Raw genomic sequence first — 18,253 nt, forward strand, 5'->3', positions numbered from 1 at the left:
ACCTATCTTGGTTCCTGTTTGTGTGTCTACCGAATATTGAAAGGACTAGATCACTGGACAGCACGTTTTATCGAAAGCGTTGCTTCCTCAGAAATTCTTTTGTGGTTATGATTGACCACTTGAAGCTAAACACAAATAATTTCAAACTACTGCAATCATGTAGCAAAAAATTCTATTGAATATTGTGCATTTAATTGCAACCACTTTGCAATAGTTCAACTGAACTAAAAATGTTTTGTTAATAATTCTCATTTGTACTCAGTGTCTGAAGTTTCTTGTTTAAGTGTCCAATAATAATCAGCCAGCATTGACGAATTCCAGTTGCCCTGATAATGTTTCTCCATGACCCCAATGTCCTATCGATAGAATGGACGTAGAGAGGACGTGTCCAATAGAGAAGGAGCCCAAAACCTGAGAGCTCAGTGTCAGAATGTAAGGATGTCCCTTCTGAACAGAGAGCAGGAAGAATTACTTTTGCTAGAGTTCCAACTCGCAACCTTTTTTATTCCAATGACCCTTACCATTAACTGAGGGGTCTGTGGAGCCCAGGTTGGGAATCTCTGGGCTACAGGATGGTAAATCTGTAGAATTCATTGCCACAGACAGTTGCGGAGGCCAAGTCATTGGGTATATTTAAAGCAGGGGTTGATAGGTTCTTGATTAGTAAAGGCCTCGATGGTTGCAGAGAGAAGACAGGAGAATGCAGTTGAGAGGGATAATAAATCAGCATGGTGGAGCAGATTCAATGGGCTGAATGCTCTAATTCTGCTCCTATGTCAAATGGTCATCATGCCAACAAATAGATATGTCAATCAATACCCTCCCCTGATCACTTCTTTGAAGCAACTTGTTCCAGTTGCTCGAACCTGTGTCCAATTTGCAGTCCTATCACAGAGTCACACAGTCAAACTGCAGAAAGGGTGTAGTCGTGCTACAGTTGGAAAATTCACCAGAATGCTTTCTGGGATTGAATGTTCAGCTATAAGGAGAGGCTGGACAGTCTGCATTTGTTTACCTCAGAGGCTGAGGGGTGCTGTTTAGAAGTATACAAAATTACAAGGGACATAGATAGGTTGGGAGTAGCAGATAGCTAAAAATAGAGGGTATTGATTTAAAACTCTTATTCCTTAGACTAAAATGAATGTGAGGAAGAGATTTTTACTTGCATGTTTTGAACTGTACAGAAGATTGGCACACGGTGGGAAGTCTGCATCTCTTCACAGATTCCTTGGAGGGCCTTGGGTAGTGGCACAGGGACAACAGTCAGAGTTAATCTGAGACAACGTTACTACTACTGGTGTAATCCAGGACCAATGCTGCTCTATGGGGACTTCCAGATGGATAGGCAGGTTTACCAGCTGTCAAAGTTGTCATTACAATTGAAATAAATTAACATTCCAAAACCATCATGAAATATTTACACATAGTAGTAATATAAAAAAAGATGAAGTAAAAGAGAAGTAAAAATTATTCATGTCCTTCTCCAATGAACAATGCGTCCAAGGGCGACATCCTTCAGATGGTTCATGAAACTACTTCTTTCATTTACTTTATGTCTTATTTTTCTTTCAAATGTGGTCCTGTTACTGTTTGAGCCTATGATCTACATTTTGGTAGTGTCTTTTCAGGCCGACTGAGTGATCTGGAGCTTTGCTATCTCTGAGAGGGTTCCATGAAGCTTCAAGAGAAATGTGCAGCCCGAAGGCCAAGAAGCCTGGAGATGGGGCACGGGCCCACGGTCGACTCCATTTCTCGCCGATTAAAGTGCCGAGGGAGATTGAGATCGTCGAGGTGAGTGCAGAAAGCAAGGGGGTGTTCAGCACCATCTCTCAGCCTCTTGCTCCACGCTGCTGGAGGAAGGTGTGTGCATGTGACGGTCTCTCTCTCCCCCACCCACTCACAGCTGCTGAAGGAAGGCCCCTGCCTTTGAATGGTTTCTCTCCCTCAATGCTGCTGGAGGATGTTGTTGGAGATCTGGGTCCTGGGCAAGGTTTAATCAATGCAGTTTGTAGGTTGCACCCTGTAGTTCACATTATATGTGTTACTGGACTCTCCTTTTTTTGTTGCTATTCTGGACAATTTTGAATCGAGTCAGCCTGCAGATCGTGAACTGAGCTGAACTGTATATGTCTAAGCAGCACTCACAACACGCTGGAGGAACTCAGCAGGTCGGGCAGCATCCGTGGAAACGATGAGTTGACATTTTGGGCCAGAACCCCTTGTCAGGACTGTAGAGGGAAGGGGCAGAGGCCCTATAAATAAGGGTGGGGGGGAAGGTGGGAAGGAGAAGGCTGGTAGGTTCCATGATGAGGCTAAACTCAGGTTGGAGGAGCAACACCTCATATACTGTCTAGGTAGTCTCCAGCCCCGGGTATGAACATAGAATTCTCTAACTTCCGGTAATTCCCTCCCCCTCCCTTCCCCTATCCCTATTTCACTCTGCCCCCTCCCCCAGCTGCCTATCACCTCCCTCTTGGTTCTGCCTCCTTCTACTACCCATTGTGTTTTCCCCTATTCCTTCTTCACCTTTCCTGCCTATCACCTCCCCCACCCCTTTATCTTTCCCCTTACTGGTTTTTCACCTGGAAACTACCAGCCTTCTCCTTCCCACCCTCCCCCCACCTTCTTTATAGTCTCTATAGTTTACAGAACATTCAGTGAGCAGCAGTTCGGTGGATGAAAAAGCCTTGTTAATAATAGAGGTCAGAAGCTAATGGCCAGACTGATTCAAGTTGATAGGAAGGCGACAGTAAATCAAATAAACACACATTACAACAGTGATGCACAGAAGAGCATCTCCTAACACGTCAAACTTTGTATATGATGGTCTACAGCAGTACAAGACTACAGACATACCCTCAGTGGTCACTTTATTAGTGTCAGTGGCAAACTTCACATTCTGAGAGCAGAGAAGCTTACAGATGTCTGCATTTCTGCCTTGAACTCCACCGGGAGTCCACCAGCTCAGTGAAAAGTGCCCTGGGAATGAGAATTAACTGTAGCAGAAGGAATGCCCTTTGGCCTACGCTCGAGAGTTCTGAGTTTCAGCTCAGAAGTGCGCCTGCCTTTTCAGTGGAGGATTTGATATATTCAATTGTAGCTGTATAAAGCTGTGAAAGCATATGGATTAATCAGCCTCTATCATTTGCACTTTGTGCTACTGTATTCTAGCAACCTTTAATGAATCCTATAGAATCATTGCACATGCCAATTATGATAGCAATCTAAACTGATCTAGCAAGTTCTTCAGTATAGTCACATAAATGGCTTGACATTGTCAGTTTCATTGTAGCTCACTTTAGCTTTTCCTTCCACGCTGACATGAGAGATTGCATGAGCGGCAAAGATAAGAAAGAATGAATCAGGCATCTTTTCAGGGAAGGAGGGCAGCAATTAATGTCCAATTAGAGAGAAAGGACTTGTCCTCCAGTAGGTGTTGCAGAAAGAGATTTTTTTTCCATTTAATTGGCCAATAGAACACTTCATTTCAACACCTGCCAAGGTTTAGCAAATGCCTTTTATCCTCTTGAATATTTCAGTAGATGAACATTTACTGCACAAGCCAGCAATTTGTTCCAAATCAATTCCTCATTAATTATCTAATCAAGTTCTTTGTCCGAGTCATAGGACAGTACTGCACAGGAACAGGACTTTTGGCCCATCTAGTGTGAGTCAAGCCATTAATCCCCCTACTCCCATCAACCTGAACCCAGTCCATAGCCTGCAATACCCCACTCCAATCCACATACCTTTCCAAATTTCTCTTAAATGATGAAATTAACAATGCACCCACCACTTGTGCTGGCAACTCATTCCACACGCTCAACACTCTCTGAGCAAAGAAGTTCCCCTTAAACATTTCACCTTTCACCCTTAACTCATGATCTCTAGTTGTAGTATCTCCCAGTCTCAGTGAAAAAGCCTGCTTACATTTATCCTATCTATAACCCTCATAATCTTGTATACCACTATTAAATCTCCTCTCAATCTTCTATGTTTTAGGGAATAAAGACCTAACCTGTTGAACCTTTCCCTGTAACTCGTCAACATCTTTGTAAATTATCTTTGCATTCTTTCAATCTTATTTGCATCTTTCCTGTAGGGTAGTGACCAAAACTACTCGCAATACTCCAAATTAGACTTCATCAATATCTTATACAAATTCAATATAACCTTCCAAATCCCTGTACTCAATACACTGTTTTATGAAAGCCAATATTCCTGACTGTCAACATTTCAGAGGATCTATCCTGGTCCCACAATATTGATACAATCATGCCAAAGGATCATCAATGGCTGTACTCCATTAGTAATTGAGGAAGCTTCTGTAAGGGGGTTTCATCTCTTATGTTACTGTGTAGGCTAATCAAAATGGCTTCTTTGTTATGTTATACTTGGGAATGCTTCTTTATTATGTTAAATGCTGAGAAAGTCCTTCCCACTAGCAGTTTATTGAATCACGTTACTGATAAGAAAATGTTATGAGCCAATTACGATAGTTGTTATGGTTTTGGTGTATCCGTAAGATATTGTATGCTCGGGGTTTTGGGAGAGAAGGCGGGAGAGAGGGACAGAAGATGAACCAGGTGCTGTGATGTCCGCTAATGGGGTCAGACCCCGAGGAGGGCATTCGGCAAGGAGACAGAGACGGACTCATGTAGAGTGTCTGGTCGACCACCGTTGTTGGTCTCAGACGGCCGGTCGAGGTGGTCCGAGGGGTCGCAGGGTGAAGAAGAAGGGTCCCGAGCTCCAACTGTTTGTGCACGAAGAGATTGAACTTTGATAAATGTGGCGCCTTTTGTTTTCCTTTTGTATTTTATTCTCTATTAATTATATAGTTCCAGTAATATCTATAAACTGTAAATCATTTAATCGTATCTGGTGTATTGTCTGTTATTTGGGCGGGGTGGAGTACATCACACAGCATCCATACAAACTATTATCCAGTTTGGCGGGGCCGAGGGCTGTTTCCCTAGACGACAGCGAGCCAAGCAACCCTGAGGGTGGCCAGGGGGGCTACACTTCGAACTTCACCAAATCTAGCAAGTTTGTATGATGTACTGTGGAGAACTTTCTGACTGGTCACGCCACTGGGTGGCAAGGAGGTGTCAACGCACAGGTTCATCAGAAGCTTCATAGGATTGTAGGCTCGGCTGGCTCCATCGCAGATGCAAGCCTCCCCAACACCAAGGTCATTTTCAAAAGGCAAAGCCTCAAGAATGTGGCATCGATCACTAAAGACCCTCACCATCCGGGACATGACCTCTTCTCATTAGAACCATCAGGGAAGAGGCATAGAAGCTTGAAGATCCACACTCAACATTTAAGGAACAACTATTCTCTCCTCTGCCATCAGATTTCTAAACAAACAATGAACACTACCTCCCTATTCACCTCGAGCATTATTTATTTATTATCTATCATCCATCGTCAAAGATCCCCACCACCCAGGACATGCTCTTTTCTCACTGCTGTAATCAGGTAGAAGGTTCAAGAGCCTCAGGACCCTCACCACAAGGTTGAAGAGCAATTACTGCCTCTCAACTATCAGGCTCTTGAACAAAAAGGGATAACTACACTCATTCTACTTCTGGTGTTCCCACAACTGATGGTCTCACTTTCAGGACTCTTTACCTTGTTATTTCATACTCACTATTTATTTATATTTATATTTATATTTGCCCATTTTGTTGTTCATTGATACCGTTTACAATTACTGTTCTATAGATTTGCTAAGTATGCCTGCTGGGAAAAGAATCTCAGGGTTGTATGTGCTAACATGTATGTACACTGATAAAAAAATTTACTTCGAACTTTGATTATCATAATAACTTATAGTAATTTGATAGGCCAGCACTGTGCTGCTGTCACAAAACAACAAATTTCTGACAATAAACCTGATTCTGATGTTCTATTCAAATGCAAATGTCTATGGTTATTTTTAAGGAACTCAATCACATGTCTAGTGTATTGCCTTAAAATTATATAAAGTGGCTTTATACGTTTAGATGCATGAGCAATCATTTCTGGTTGAAATTCTGGCACAAAGGAAAATGACTGAGTCACAGTTGAGGATTTTGCCGAATCATTAATGCAGCTCATAACATATTCCATGTGTTTGCTTGGTTGACGCCTTCAGATACAAGAACAACCTTTCTCCCTCCTGACACTTACCTTTGCAAAGTGGCCTAATTGCTACACCTGCCCTTACAGCTCCTCTCTCAGCTCCATTCAGGGCCCCAAACAGTTCTTCCGGCTGAAGGAACACCTGTGAATCTTCTGGGGTCATCTATTGTCTCCAGTGCTCCTGATGCAGCCACCTCTACACAGGTGAGACCCGTCGTAAATTGAGGGACCACTTTTTAGAACACAACTACTTCATCCACCACAAGCTGAATTTCCTGGTGACCAAACATTTCAATTTTGATTCCCATTAATGTTCTTACATTTCGGTTCATGGCCTCATCTTGTGCCATGATGAGGCCACTCTCAAGGTGGAGAAGCAATTCCTTATATTCCGTCAGGTAGCCTCCAACCTGATGGCATTAATATCAATTTCTCCTTCTGGTTTAAAAAAACCCACCTTCCTCTATTCTCCACTCTGACCTTTTACCTCTTCTCACCTGCCTATCACATCCCCCGTGTACCCTCCTCCTTCTTTTTCTCCTATTGTTCACTCTCCTCTCCTATCAGATTCCTTCTTCTCTAGCCCTTAATCTTTCTCACCTATCTGGCTTCACCTATCATCTTCCAGCTATCTTCCTTCCCCTTGCCACAACTTTTTATTCTGGTCTGAAGAAGGGTCTTGGCCTGAAACATCAACTGCTTATTCATTTCTATAGATGCTGACTGACTTGCTGATCTCCTCCAGAATTTTGAGTGTGTTGCTTTGGATTTCCAGCACCTGCAGAATCCCTTGTATTTATGCTTTATGGAATGACTCGCAGTACAACACAGTACATTGTATATACGTGTTGGTGCGTGGCCAAATGGTTAAGACGTTCGTCTAGTGATTTGAAGATCGCTAGTTCGAGCCTTGGCTGAGGCAGCGTGTGTGTCCTTGAGCAAGGCACTTAACCACACATTGCTGTGTGACAACACCGGTGCCAAGCTGTATGGTTCCTAATGTCCTTCCCTTGGACAACATCGGTGGTGTGGAGAGGGGAGACTTGCAGCATGGGCAACTACTGGTCTTCCATACAACCTTGCCCAGGCCAGCACCCTGGAAACCTTCCAAGGCGCAAATCCATGGTCTCATGAGACTAACGGATGCCTATTATTGTATATCATGGTACAGAGACTGCTTTCAGAACACAGTACGTGCTGCTCAGGGACACTCCAAGGTCTTTGGAGTGTAGTTTAAACACATGAGATTCAAAATATGCTGGAAATCCAGAGCAACAAACAAATAATGCCAGGGGACCTCAGCAGGTCAAGTAGCATCTGAAGAGAGGAATAAACATTTGATTTTTCAGGCCAAGTTTCTTTGTCAAGTCTGTAAAGGAAGGGGGAAGAAGCCAAAATAAGAAGTGGGGGGGGGGCAGTCTGAGGTTTGAAGCACAAGCTTGCAAGTGATATGAAACCAGGTCAACGTACTTTAGAAATGTTTTGTCTAGCATTCGGCTATTGAGACATCATTCAGTGGATGTCTCAGTGATGGCATTTCTGGAATCTTTACATTTCAAATGCATTAGCTTAATGATCACTATCTACACAGGAGAGGTTTGGAACCGTAGAGTAAGAGGCCAAGACAGTGAAGCAACTCCTCACAAAGATTGTTTAAGAACATTACATCCTTGGATTTGGACTTTGGTTATGGAGCATGTATTCACAGGCTTGGGTCTGCCGTGCCTACCGTCAATGAAGACTGAGAAATGCTCTGTGCAGTCACTTCCAGCACTGTTCTCCTTGGCTGCTTTCTCCCTGAAGATCACCTTGATTCTCAGCCTTCTTCTCTCCAGAGTCCTTCTAACCTGCCACAGTGCATCTCAGCCACATCTCCCAGTTTTCTACTCACCACTGCATCTGGTGGACAGGCAAAGAGATAGTCAACTTATGTCCAATGAGAAACAGGTGGGGCATCTGAGGCAATGAGATTTGCCAGCAGCTGACTAACAATGAGTGTAGGCAGTCAGTGTGTTCACAGAGCTTCCCTCGATAAACTGGGTCTTTCCCTCAAAAGAGTGAGAACCAATTCTTTTGACACTGATCACAAGAAAACTTTCCTGATGGTGAATGCCATGTTTCTCGGAGGAGTACACGGTGCTAAAGTTCAAACTTCAAAGTCAAAGTACATTTATTATCAAAGCATGTAGGCAGCCACAAAACAAAGAAAGCGAAAAGAACCCATGAAAAAGACTATCAAACACCCCAAAAGAGACCCAAATCAAATCAAATTATGTGAACAATAACTGCAAGCAAATGGTGTCCTGAACTGAGATTCACAAACAGAATTCCACATGCTAATTCTTAACAAGGCTCTGAGTACAAGAGAGCTCAGGAGTCACTTAGAAGGAGACACATCCAAGTGAATGAGCAAGGACAATGTGGAGTAATGCTTGTTAGAAACATAATAAAAAATGTCTTCTTAGTGAGAAATTGAACAGAGGGACTTCACAGCCCTATTCCAGAATTTCTGAACGGCAAACATTGGAAAGAATTTTGGTATATGATGTATGACTGAAACTTTATTTTTATTTATATTTATTTATTGAGATAAAGTGCAGAATAGGACTTTCAGACCCTTTGAGTTGCTCTGCCCAGCAGTCCCCTGATTTTAATACTAGCCTAATCACAGGACGATTTTAGAATGATCGATTAACCTACCGACGGGTAGGTCTTTGGACTGTGAGAGGATACAGGAGCAGCTGAAGGAAACCCACGTGGTCACAGCGGGGAGTGTACTGTACAAACTCCTTACAGGCAGGGGCAGGAATTGAACCCAGGTCACTGAAACTGTACAGCACTGTGCTAAGCACTACACTATCAAGCTGACAATGATACAGTGTCACTCGAAATGACAGAGGACCTTGGTGAGAAAGCATCTAGAATATTAGATACAGCCTCCAAGGAAGGGTTTGTTTGTGGTAGAGGCCGTCAAGTTCAAAGTTCAACGTAAAAATTATTATCAGAGTACATACATGTCATGACATACAACCCTGAGGTTCTTTATCTGCAGGCATAATTAGCAAATCTATAGAACAGAAACTGTAAACTGTAAACAAACTATGCAAATGCAGATATAAGTAAACAGCAATAAATAACGAGCATGAAATCACACTACAGTGTCCTTAAATGAGTGCGGCTATCACCTGCTGCTCAAGAGCCTAATGGTTGAGGGGTAGTAACTCCTCTTGTACTTTCTACCTGATGGCAGCAGCAATAAAGGAGCATTGTCTGGATGGAGAGGACCTTTGGCGATGGATGCTGCTTTCCTACGGCAATGTTTCGTGTAGATGTACTCAATGGTTGGGAGGGTTTTACCCGTGATGTCCTGGGCCAAATCCATTACCTTTTGTAGGACTCTCCCCTCAAAAGCATTGGTGTTCCCATAGCAGGCTGTAGTATGCAGCTAGTTAGCACACTTCCCACCACACATCGATACAAGTTTGCCAAGGTTTCTGATGACATGCCGAATCTCCGCAGACTCTGAGGGAGTAGAGGTTCTGTCATGCTTGCTTCTCAATAATATTTATATGATGGGTCCTCTGAGATAGTGACTCCCAGGAATTTAAAGTTACTGATCCTCTCCACCTCTGATCCTCCAGTGACTACTGGCTCATGGTCCTCTGGTTTCCCTCACCTGAACTCTACGATCAGTTCCTTGGCCTTACTGACAATTAGTGAGAGGTTGTTGATGTAATTACACCACTCAGCCAAGTTTCCAATCTCCCTCCTGTATGCTGATTCAACGCCCCCTTTGATACAGTTTTGCCAGAATTCATTCCTAGAATGGGAGATTGGCTTATTAGGCAAGATTAAGGAGATTGGAATATGAATCTGAATTATGAATCCTTACTACATCAAAATAGTGAAAATTTCTGCAGGATTTCACAAGGTAGATACAGAATGATGTTTGACTTGGGTGTCTAGAAAGAGAGGACACAACTTCAAAAGAAGGAAAAGGATCAGCCATTCACAAAATAGATGAGAAGCATTTCCTTTTACTGAGAGGCTGGTGTATCTTCACCAATCACTATGCAGTGACATAGTGGATTGAACTGAAGACAAACTACAATAGCTTTTTGGGTATCAAGGGAGGCAAGAAAGATGAGATTTATGCAGAAAAGTAGCGCTGGCTGTAAAGCTCCAATTAGCAAATAGTTTTCCAAAGAGATTCACTCGTAAATCACACCTAAATATTGGGCTATGCAAATAAGATTTCTCAGCCTCTTATAACATTATGAAGTCACAGAGCACTAAAATACAGAAACAGGCTCTTCGGCCGAACTATAACTCTGCCTAGGCCCACTGACCTATGTCTGGATAATAGACCCCCATGCATGCACTTAATCAAACTCCTCCTATACGTTGAAATTGACGCCGGATCCAGCACTTCCTCTGACAGCTCCTTCCACACTCTCACTATACTCTGAGTGAAGAAATTCTCTCACGTTCCACTTAAACATTCACCTTTTACCTTTAACTTATGACCTCTCATTCAAGTCTCACAGGATCTTAGTGGAAAAATTATCATTATCATTGCAAATAGTGAGGAGAATTTCAGGAGCTCCTTTGAATGATGATCAGTGATCAGAATCAGAATCAAATTTAAATATCATTCACGTAGGTCAGGAAATGGGCTGTTTTTCAGCTGCAGTACAAAGCAATACATAAAAATACTATTAAATTACAATAAGAAATATCAAATTATAAATAGTAGATCCCAAGAAGAGCAAAATGAGGTTCTGTTCAGGGGTTCATGAACCATTCAGAAATCTGATGGCTGACGGGAAGAAGCTGTTTCTAAAATGCTGAGCGTGTGTCTTCAAGCTTCTGATGGTGGTAATGAGAAGAAAGCGTGTCCTGGGTCGCTGGGGTCCTTAAGGATGGACGTCACCTTCTTGAGGCATTGCCTATTGAAGATGCATTCAAAGCTGCGAAGGCTACCGCTCGTGATGGAGCTGGCTGAGTTTATAACACTCTGCAGCTTTTTCTGATCCTGTGCATTGACGCCTCCATGCAGAGAGTAATGCAACCAGTCAGAATGCTCTCCACGGTACACCTGCAGAAATTTGCTACAGTCTTTGGTGTCTCATAGCCTCAGAATAGAGAATATTTAGAGTAGAGCTGAGGAGTAATTTCTTTAGCCAGCGGCAGTGAATATGTGGAATTTCTTGCCACAGGCTGTGCTGGAGGACAAGTCATTGAGTATACTTAAAGTGGAGGTTGATAGGTTCTTAACTAGTCAGTGCATCAAAGGTAAATAGGAGAAGGCAGCAGACTGGGATTCCGAGGGATAGTAAATCAGCCATGGAATGGTGGAGTAGTCTCGATGGGCAGAATGGCCTTATTCTGCTCCTATGTCATATGGTCTTATACCAAATCACTTCCGGCTCCTAAATGTACTGTAACTACTGGCATGCCCTCGTTGTAATTGCATCAATATGTTGGGCCCAGGATCGATCTTCAGGGATGTTGATGGTCAGCGAGATGTTATTTTCGAACTGTGCTGACTGTGATCTCCCAATCAGAAAGTCAAGGATCTATCTGCAGAGTAAGGTACAGAGGCCCAGGTTCTTAAGCTTGTTGATCAGTACTAAGGGTATGATGGTGTTGAACATTGAGATGTAATCAATAAACAGCAGCCTGATGTAAGTATTACTATTGGAGGTGGAACAGGCCAATTGGAGAGCTACAGAGATTACATCCACTGAAAAAGGACAACATATATAAATGGAATAACAGAGCACCACCCAGCAGATAACGAAATTAGCAGTGGGGTGTGTGATTTTTATTAATATACAGTATATAGCAAAGATGCTACACTGCGATTGTAAATAGTACTGGTAAGATTGAACAAGAATTGAACAGCAGTTGAACAAGAATTCAAAATTTGCAAAATATAAACCAAGAAACTGGGGAATTCGCAGAGCAATAGATCAGAGTGAAAAGCTTTCAAACACCTCTCTACAAATTTGATGGAAAATTAAACACCAAATGGAATAATTAATCTCTAAATTAGATCAATGTTTTAAAAGATTACTAGAAATTGCACATTTGTAAGAAGAATTCTTTATGATAAACTCCCAAAATATTAGTTAACTGTTTGCATTTCCCCAATCTCTCATTCCTTCAATTTTTGCAGAACAAGAGATTCTGCAAATGCTAGAAATCTAGAGCAACCCCAGCAAATGCCGGAGGAAATCAGACGGTCAGGCAACATCGATGAAGAGGAATAAACAGTCGATATTTCAAGCCTAGACCCTTCATCAGGACTGGATTTTCTTTTGATTTGCCTCTTCTTTCTGTATGCATGTCCTCCTCCAAATCCATCCCACTCTATTGGAAGTATTTTATGCATATTACTGCTTACTATAAATCCATTGTGTATAGTTTATTGATATCAATAAATGGATCAGTCTTCCAAAATTCACGTTGCTGAAATTTCTGCACAATCAGAACAATTCCTGTAAAATACCAAAAGGCAAGTATTATATTAAGACTATGGAACAAGATTCATCCATTGATCCCCACTACTGCCACTTAATGAACTCACAAGTGATTAAAATTGATAAATACAACCTTCTTTCAAATCTCTTAACATTACTAAAACATAGTTTTCTAAAAATTATAATAAATCGACCGTCTAACATCAATTGGCATTTATGAAAAGACATTTCAATCTTTTGTCTCCCAGTGTATTAAATTGGTAAATTAGTTTATTATTATCTAATGTACCAAGGGTCAGTGAAAAACTGTCATCCATACTGTTCATACGGATCAATCCATTACAATAATGCACTGAATAATGCTACAGGACAGAGAAGGTGCAGTGCAGATAGACAATAAAGTGCAAGCTCATAACAGGGCAGATTGTAAGGTCAAGAGTTCTGTAGCTTTACACATGAACAGCCTAACTCTTAATTGGTAGTCTACGACTCACAATTGCTAACTTTCCAAAGTAAATTAAATAATGTTGCCCAGAAAATTATCCATAGCTGGCAGTACTAATTGATCTATGCAGTAGCAACCCAATCTATGGGTTGTACCTGCTCCAAAGTTCAATCCAAAAACTTCCAGAGATTTAACTTTGAAGACAACAATCAAGACCTGCCAAAGGGTTTCAGCCCGAAATATCGACAGTACTTTTTACCATAGATGCTGCCTGGCCTGTTGAGTTCTTCCAGAAATTTGTGTGTGTTACAGGAATCAAGATTCAAGATTGTTTAGAAACCATAGAAACCATAGAAAAACTACAGCACAGAAACAGGCCTTTTGGCCCTTCTTGGCCGTGCCGAACCATTTTCTGCCTAGTCCCACTGACCTGCACACGGACCATATCCCTCCATACACCTCCCATCCATGTATCTGTCCAATTTATTCTTAAATGTTAAAAAGGAATCTGCATTTACCACCTCGTCTGGCAGCTCATTCCATACTCCCACCACTCTCTGTGTGAAGAAGCCCCCCCTAATGTTCCCTTTAAACTTTTCCCCCCTCACCCTATGTAATTTTCTGTGCACAAATGTAAGGAGAATGGAATTGTTACTTCAGATCCAAAATAGCGCAAAAACCTAACAAAAGATAAATAACACAACAGTAGTGATTAAAACAACACACAATAACTATGTATACATAAGATAGCTTCTCTACATAGATTGTATGCCCATAAAGTGATGGTAGGTTGTATACAAGGTGACGAAAGACAAAGCAGTGGTGGGGTTACTGGGTGGAGGTATTGATTAACCTTACTGTTTGGGGAAAGTAATTATTGCTGAGTCTGGTGGTCCTAGTGTGGATGCTACATAGCCTCCTCGCCAATGAGCAGGGTGGGTGGAATCCTTCATGATATTACTGGTGCTTTTCCAGCATCTTTCTGTATATCTGTCCTTCGCCAAAATTCAAAGTTCAAAGTAAATTTATTCTCAAAGTACATATACTCACCATATACAACCCGCAGATTCATTTTCTTGTGGGCATACTCAATAAATCCAAGAATAATAAGCACAACAGATTCAGTGAAAGACCACACCAATTTAGACATTCAACCAGTGTGCGAAAGACAACCAACTGTCCAAATACAAAAAGAAAGAATAATAATAAATAAACAAGCAATAAATATTGAGAACATGAGATGAAGAGTCCTTGAGAGTGAGTCCATTAGTTGTGGGGACAGTTCGGTAATGGGGCAAGTGTAGTTGAGTGAAATAATCACCTTTGGGTCAAGAGCCTGAGGGGTAGTAACTGTTCCTGAACCTGGTGGTGTGGGTCCTGTGCTTCTTGTACCTCCTTCCTAATGGTCAGAGTGAGAAGAAAGCATGTCCTGGGTGATGGGGTTTCCCTGATGATGGATGCTGCTTCCCTGCAACAGTGCTTCATGTCGATGTGCTCAATGGTGGGGAGGACTTTACCTGTGATGGACAGGGCTGTATCCATTACGTTTAGTAGGATTACCATTCAAGGACATTGGTATTTTCATACTGGGCTGTGATGCAGCTAGCCACAGTAACTATGATCTTTAGTGGACTGTCAGATATACTCTCCATACACGTCTATTGATGGGGGGTACGTTGGTGCCAGTAATGAGTTGGGAAGTTTTGGCTACCTGTTGAAGAGCCTTCCTGTCCACCGTACTGCAGTTTCTGTACCAAGCAGTGATGCAGTTTGTTCAGATGCTCTCTACTGTGTATCTGTAGAATGACGCGAGTATGGATGCTGGAAATCCATCTCTCCTCAGCTTCCTCAGAAGATAAAGGTATTGGTGAGTTTCTTGACTCTGTGGGATGCGTTCTGGGATCATGAGAGGTTGTGTGAGATGGGCACTCCCAGGGGTTTGAAACTGCTCACAATTTCCACCGCTATGCCTCTGATGTACAGTGAATAGGGTGTGAGTGGTGCATGTTCTCCTGAAGCCAGAAACCATCCCTTTTGTCTTGTTGACATCAAGGAAGAGGTTATTTGCCTGGCACCAGGCCTCAAGTTCCTCACCTCCTTTTTGAAGGCCGTCTCAATGTTGTTGGTGATGAGCACCACCACTGTCATGTGATTGGAGAACTTGACAATGTGATATCTTTGGTGTTTGGCCGTGCACAAACCACTGTTTTGAGATAAAGCACTATTGATATTGCATAATACAAGTAATAAAACCAACCAAGGATGAATTTCCAATTATTTATCCTGATCTATTATATTCCATTGACATCATAAACTCTTTAATTAATGCAGTCTTTTTCTTTATAAATACTAGTAAATATAATAATTGGATTGGTTGAATCAGGATCAGGTTTAATATCATCTATATATATATATATATATAGATCTGTGTGTGTGTGTATATATATATATATACAGTTAAATTAAATAAATAGTGCAACAAAAAATAGTGAGGTAGTGTTCATGGGTTCAATGTCCATTCAGAAATCAGATGGCAGAGGGGAAGAAGACATTCCTGAATCTTTGACTGTGTGCCTTCAGGCTTCTTTACCTCTTCTCTGATGGTAGCAATGAGAAGAGGGCACGTCCTGGGTGACGCAGGTCCTTAACAATGGACTCTGCCTTGTTGGGGTATTGCTCCTTGAAGATGTTCTGGATATCACGGAGGATAATGTCCAAGAGGAGCTGACTGAGTTCTCAGCTTTCTTCAGCTTCTTGAGATTCAGTGCAGTGCCCCTTTCCCCCACACCAGACAGTGATGCAGCCAGTTAGAATGCTCTCAATGGTACATCTGTAGAAATTTGTGAGTGTCTGTGGTGGTGTACCAAATCTCCTCAAACTCCTCATGAAACATAGATGATATTGTGCCTTCTTTGCTACTGCGTCAGCATGCCCACTTTGAAAGAGAGAACACAACTACAGCTGTGAAGATCCCTGCTGCACCTGATGACCTTGTGATCTCTGTCTCAGAGACTGATGTTAGGCTGTCTTTAAAGAGAGTGAACCCTCGCAAGGTGGAAGGTCCAGATGGAATACCTGGTAAGGCTCTGAAAACCTGTGCCAACCAACTGGTGGGAGTATCCAATGATATTTTCAACCTCTCACTGCTATGGGCAAAAGTTCCCACTTGCTTCAAAAAGGCAACAATTATACCAGTGCCTAAGAAGAATAACGGGAGCTGCCTTACTAACTATCACTTTGTAGTACTCACATCTACAGTGATGAAATGCTTTGAAAGGTTTGTCATGATTAGAATGAACTCCTGCCTCAGCAAGGACCTGGACCCATTGCAATTTGCCTATCTCCACAATAGGTCAACGGCAAATGCAATCTCAATGGCTCTTCACTTGGCTTTAGACCACCTGAACAACACAAACAGCTATGTCAGGATGCTGTTCATTGACTATAGCTCAGCATTTAATACCACCATTCACACAATCCTGATTGAGAAGTTGCAGAACCTGGGTTTCTGTACCTCCCTCTGCAAATGGAGCCTCAACTTCCTAACTGGAAGACCACAGTCTGTGCGGAATAGTGATAATATCTCCTCCTCACTGACGATCAACACTGGTGCACCTCAGGGGTGTGTGCTTAGCCCACTGCTCTACTCTCTATATACCCATGACTGTGTGGCTAGGCATAGTTCAAATACCATCTATAAATTTGCTGATGATACAACCATTGTTGGTAGACAAGAGGGCGTACAGGAGGTGAGATAAGAGGGCGTACAGGTCTGAGATATGCCAACTAGTGGAGTAGTGTCACAACAACAACCTGGCACTCAATGTCATTATAACAAAAGAGCTGATTGTGGTCTTCCAGAAGGGTAAGATGAAGGAGCACATACCAATCCTCATAGAGGGATCAGATTTGGAGAGAGTGAGCAGTTTCAAGTTCCTGGGTGTCAAGATATCTGAGGACCTAACCTGGTCCCAACATATCGATGCAGTTATAAAGAAGGCAAGACAGCGGCTGTACTTCATTAGGAGTTTGAAGAAATTTGGTATGTCAACAAATACACTCAAAAACTTCTATAGTTGTACCATGGAGGGCATCCTGACAGGATGCATCACTGTGTGGTATGGAGGGGCTACTGCACAGGACCAAAAGAAGCTGCAGAGGATTGTAAATTTAGTTGGCTGTATCTTAGGTACTAGCCTACAATGTACCCAAGCCATCTTCAAGGAGCGGTGTCTCAGAAAGGCAGCATCCATTATTAAGGACCTCCAACACCCAGGGCATGCCCTTTTCTCACTGTTACCATCAGGTAGGAGATACAGAAGCCTGAAGGCACACACTCAGAGATTCAGGAACAGCTTCTTCACCTCTGCCATCCAATTCCTAAATGGCCATTGAACCCTTGGATACTACCTCACTTTTTTAATATGTAGTATTTCTGTTTTTTGCACAAATTTTAATCTACTTGATATACGTATACTATTATTTATTTATTTATTTATTATTTGGGTTTTTTTCTTCTATATTATGTATTGCATTGAACTGCCGTTGCTAAGTTAACAAATTTCACATGACATGCCGATGATAATAAACCTGATTCTGATTCTTCTGTCGGGCCCAGGATAGACACCCAGGACCCTGAAATTGCTCACTCTTTCCTCTAATGCCTTCTACAACATTTAATCCTGTGGATCCAATCATCATTTTGTAAATTTTCGTTCTAGAAAACAAACCCTTGTAAGGTGTGTTGCCCAGAACAGCCCACGTTTCCCCAGATGTGATTGAACTATCACTGCAAACAATCCATGTGTGAGGTTGTATCACTCTCGGCACCAAACCAACTTGGAAAGGTCGAGAATGGCTTCATGCTGGGTGGCAAGAAGTAGGCGCAGAGTAAATCACTGGGTGGCATGGTCTCGGCCTAGCGCGTTTCGCTGCAGCGGGACCCGGGGTCTAACGCGAGGCACAACCCGCTGTTTGGACAATTTAAACCTCGGCCCTGATGGACTGGAAAGGAAAGGTGTCGGGACTGGAAGTGAGAGTTGTGCCAATCCTGCTCGCTCTCCTGCGATGCTCACTCCTCTCTGTGACGCTGAGGCTGTGAGACGGCCCCAGCGGCTGTGCTTTGTGGTGATTTGCCCCACTAATATGATGAACTGAGACTGAGGCTTGGGCCTACTCCAGGCTGCTTCAGGGATTT

The sequence above is a fragment of the Mobula hypostoma genome, chromosome 9, assembly GCF_963921235.1.
Source record: "Mobula hypostoma chromosome 9, sMobHyp1.1, whole genome shotgun sequence".
NCBI classification, from domain to species: Eukaryota; Metazoa; Chordata; class Chondrichthyes; order Myliobatiformes; family Myliobatidae; genus Mobula; species Mobula hypostoma.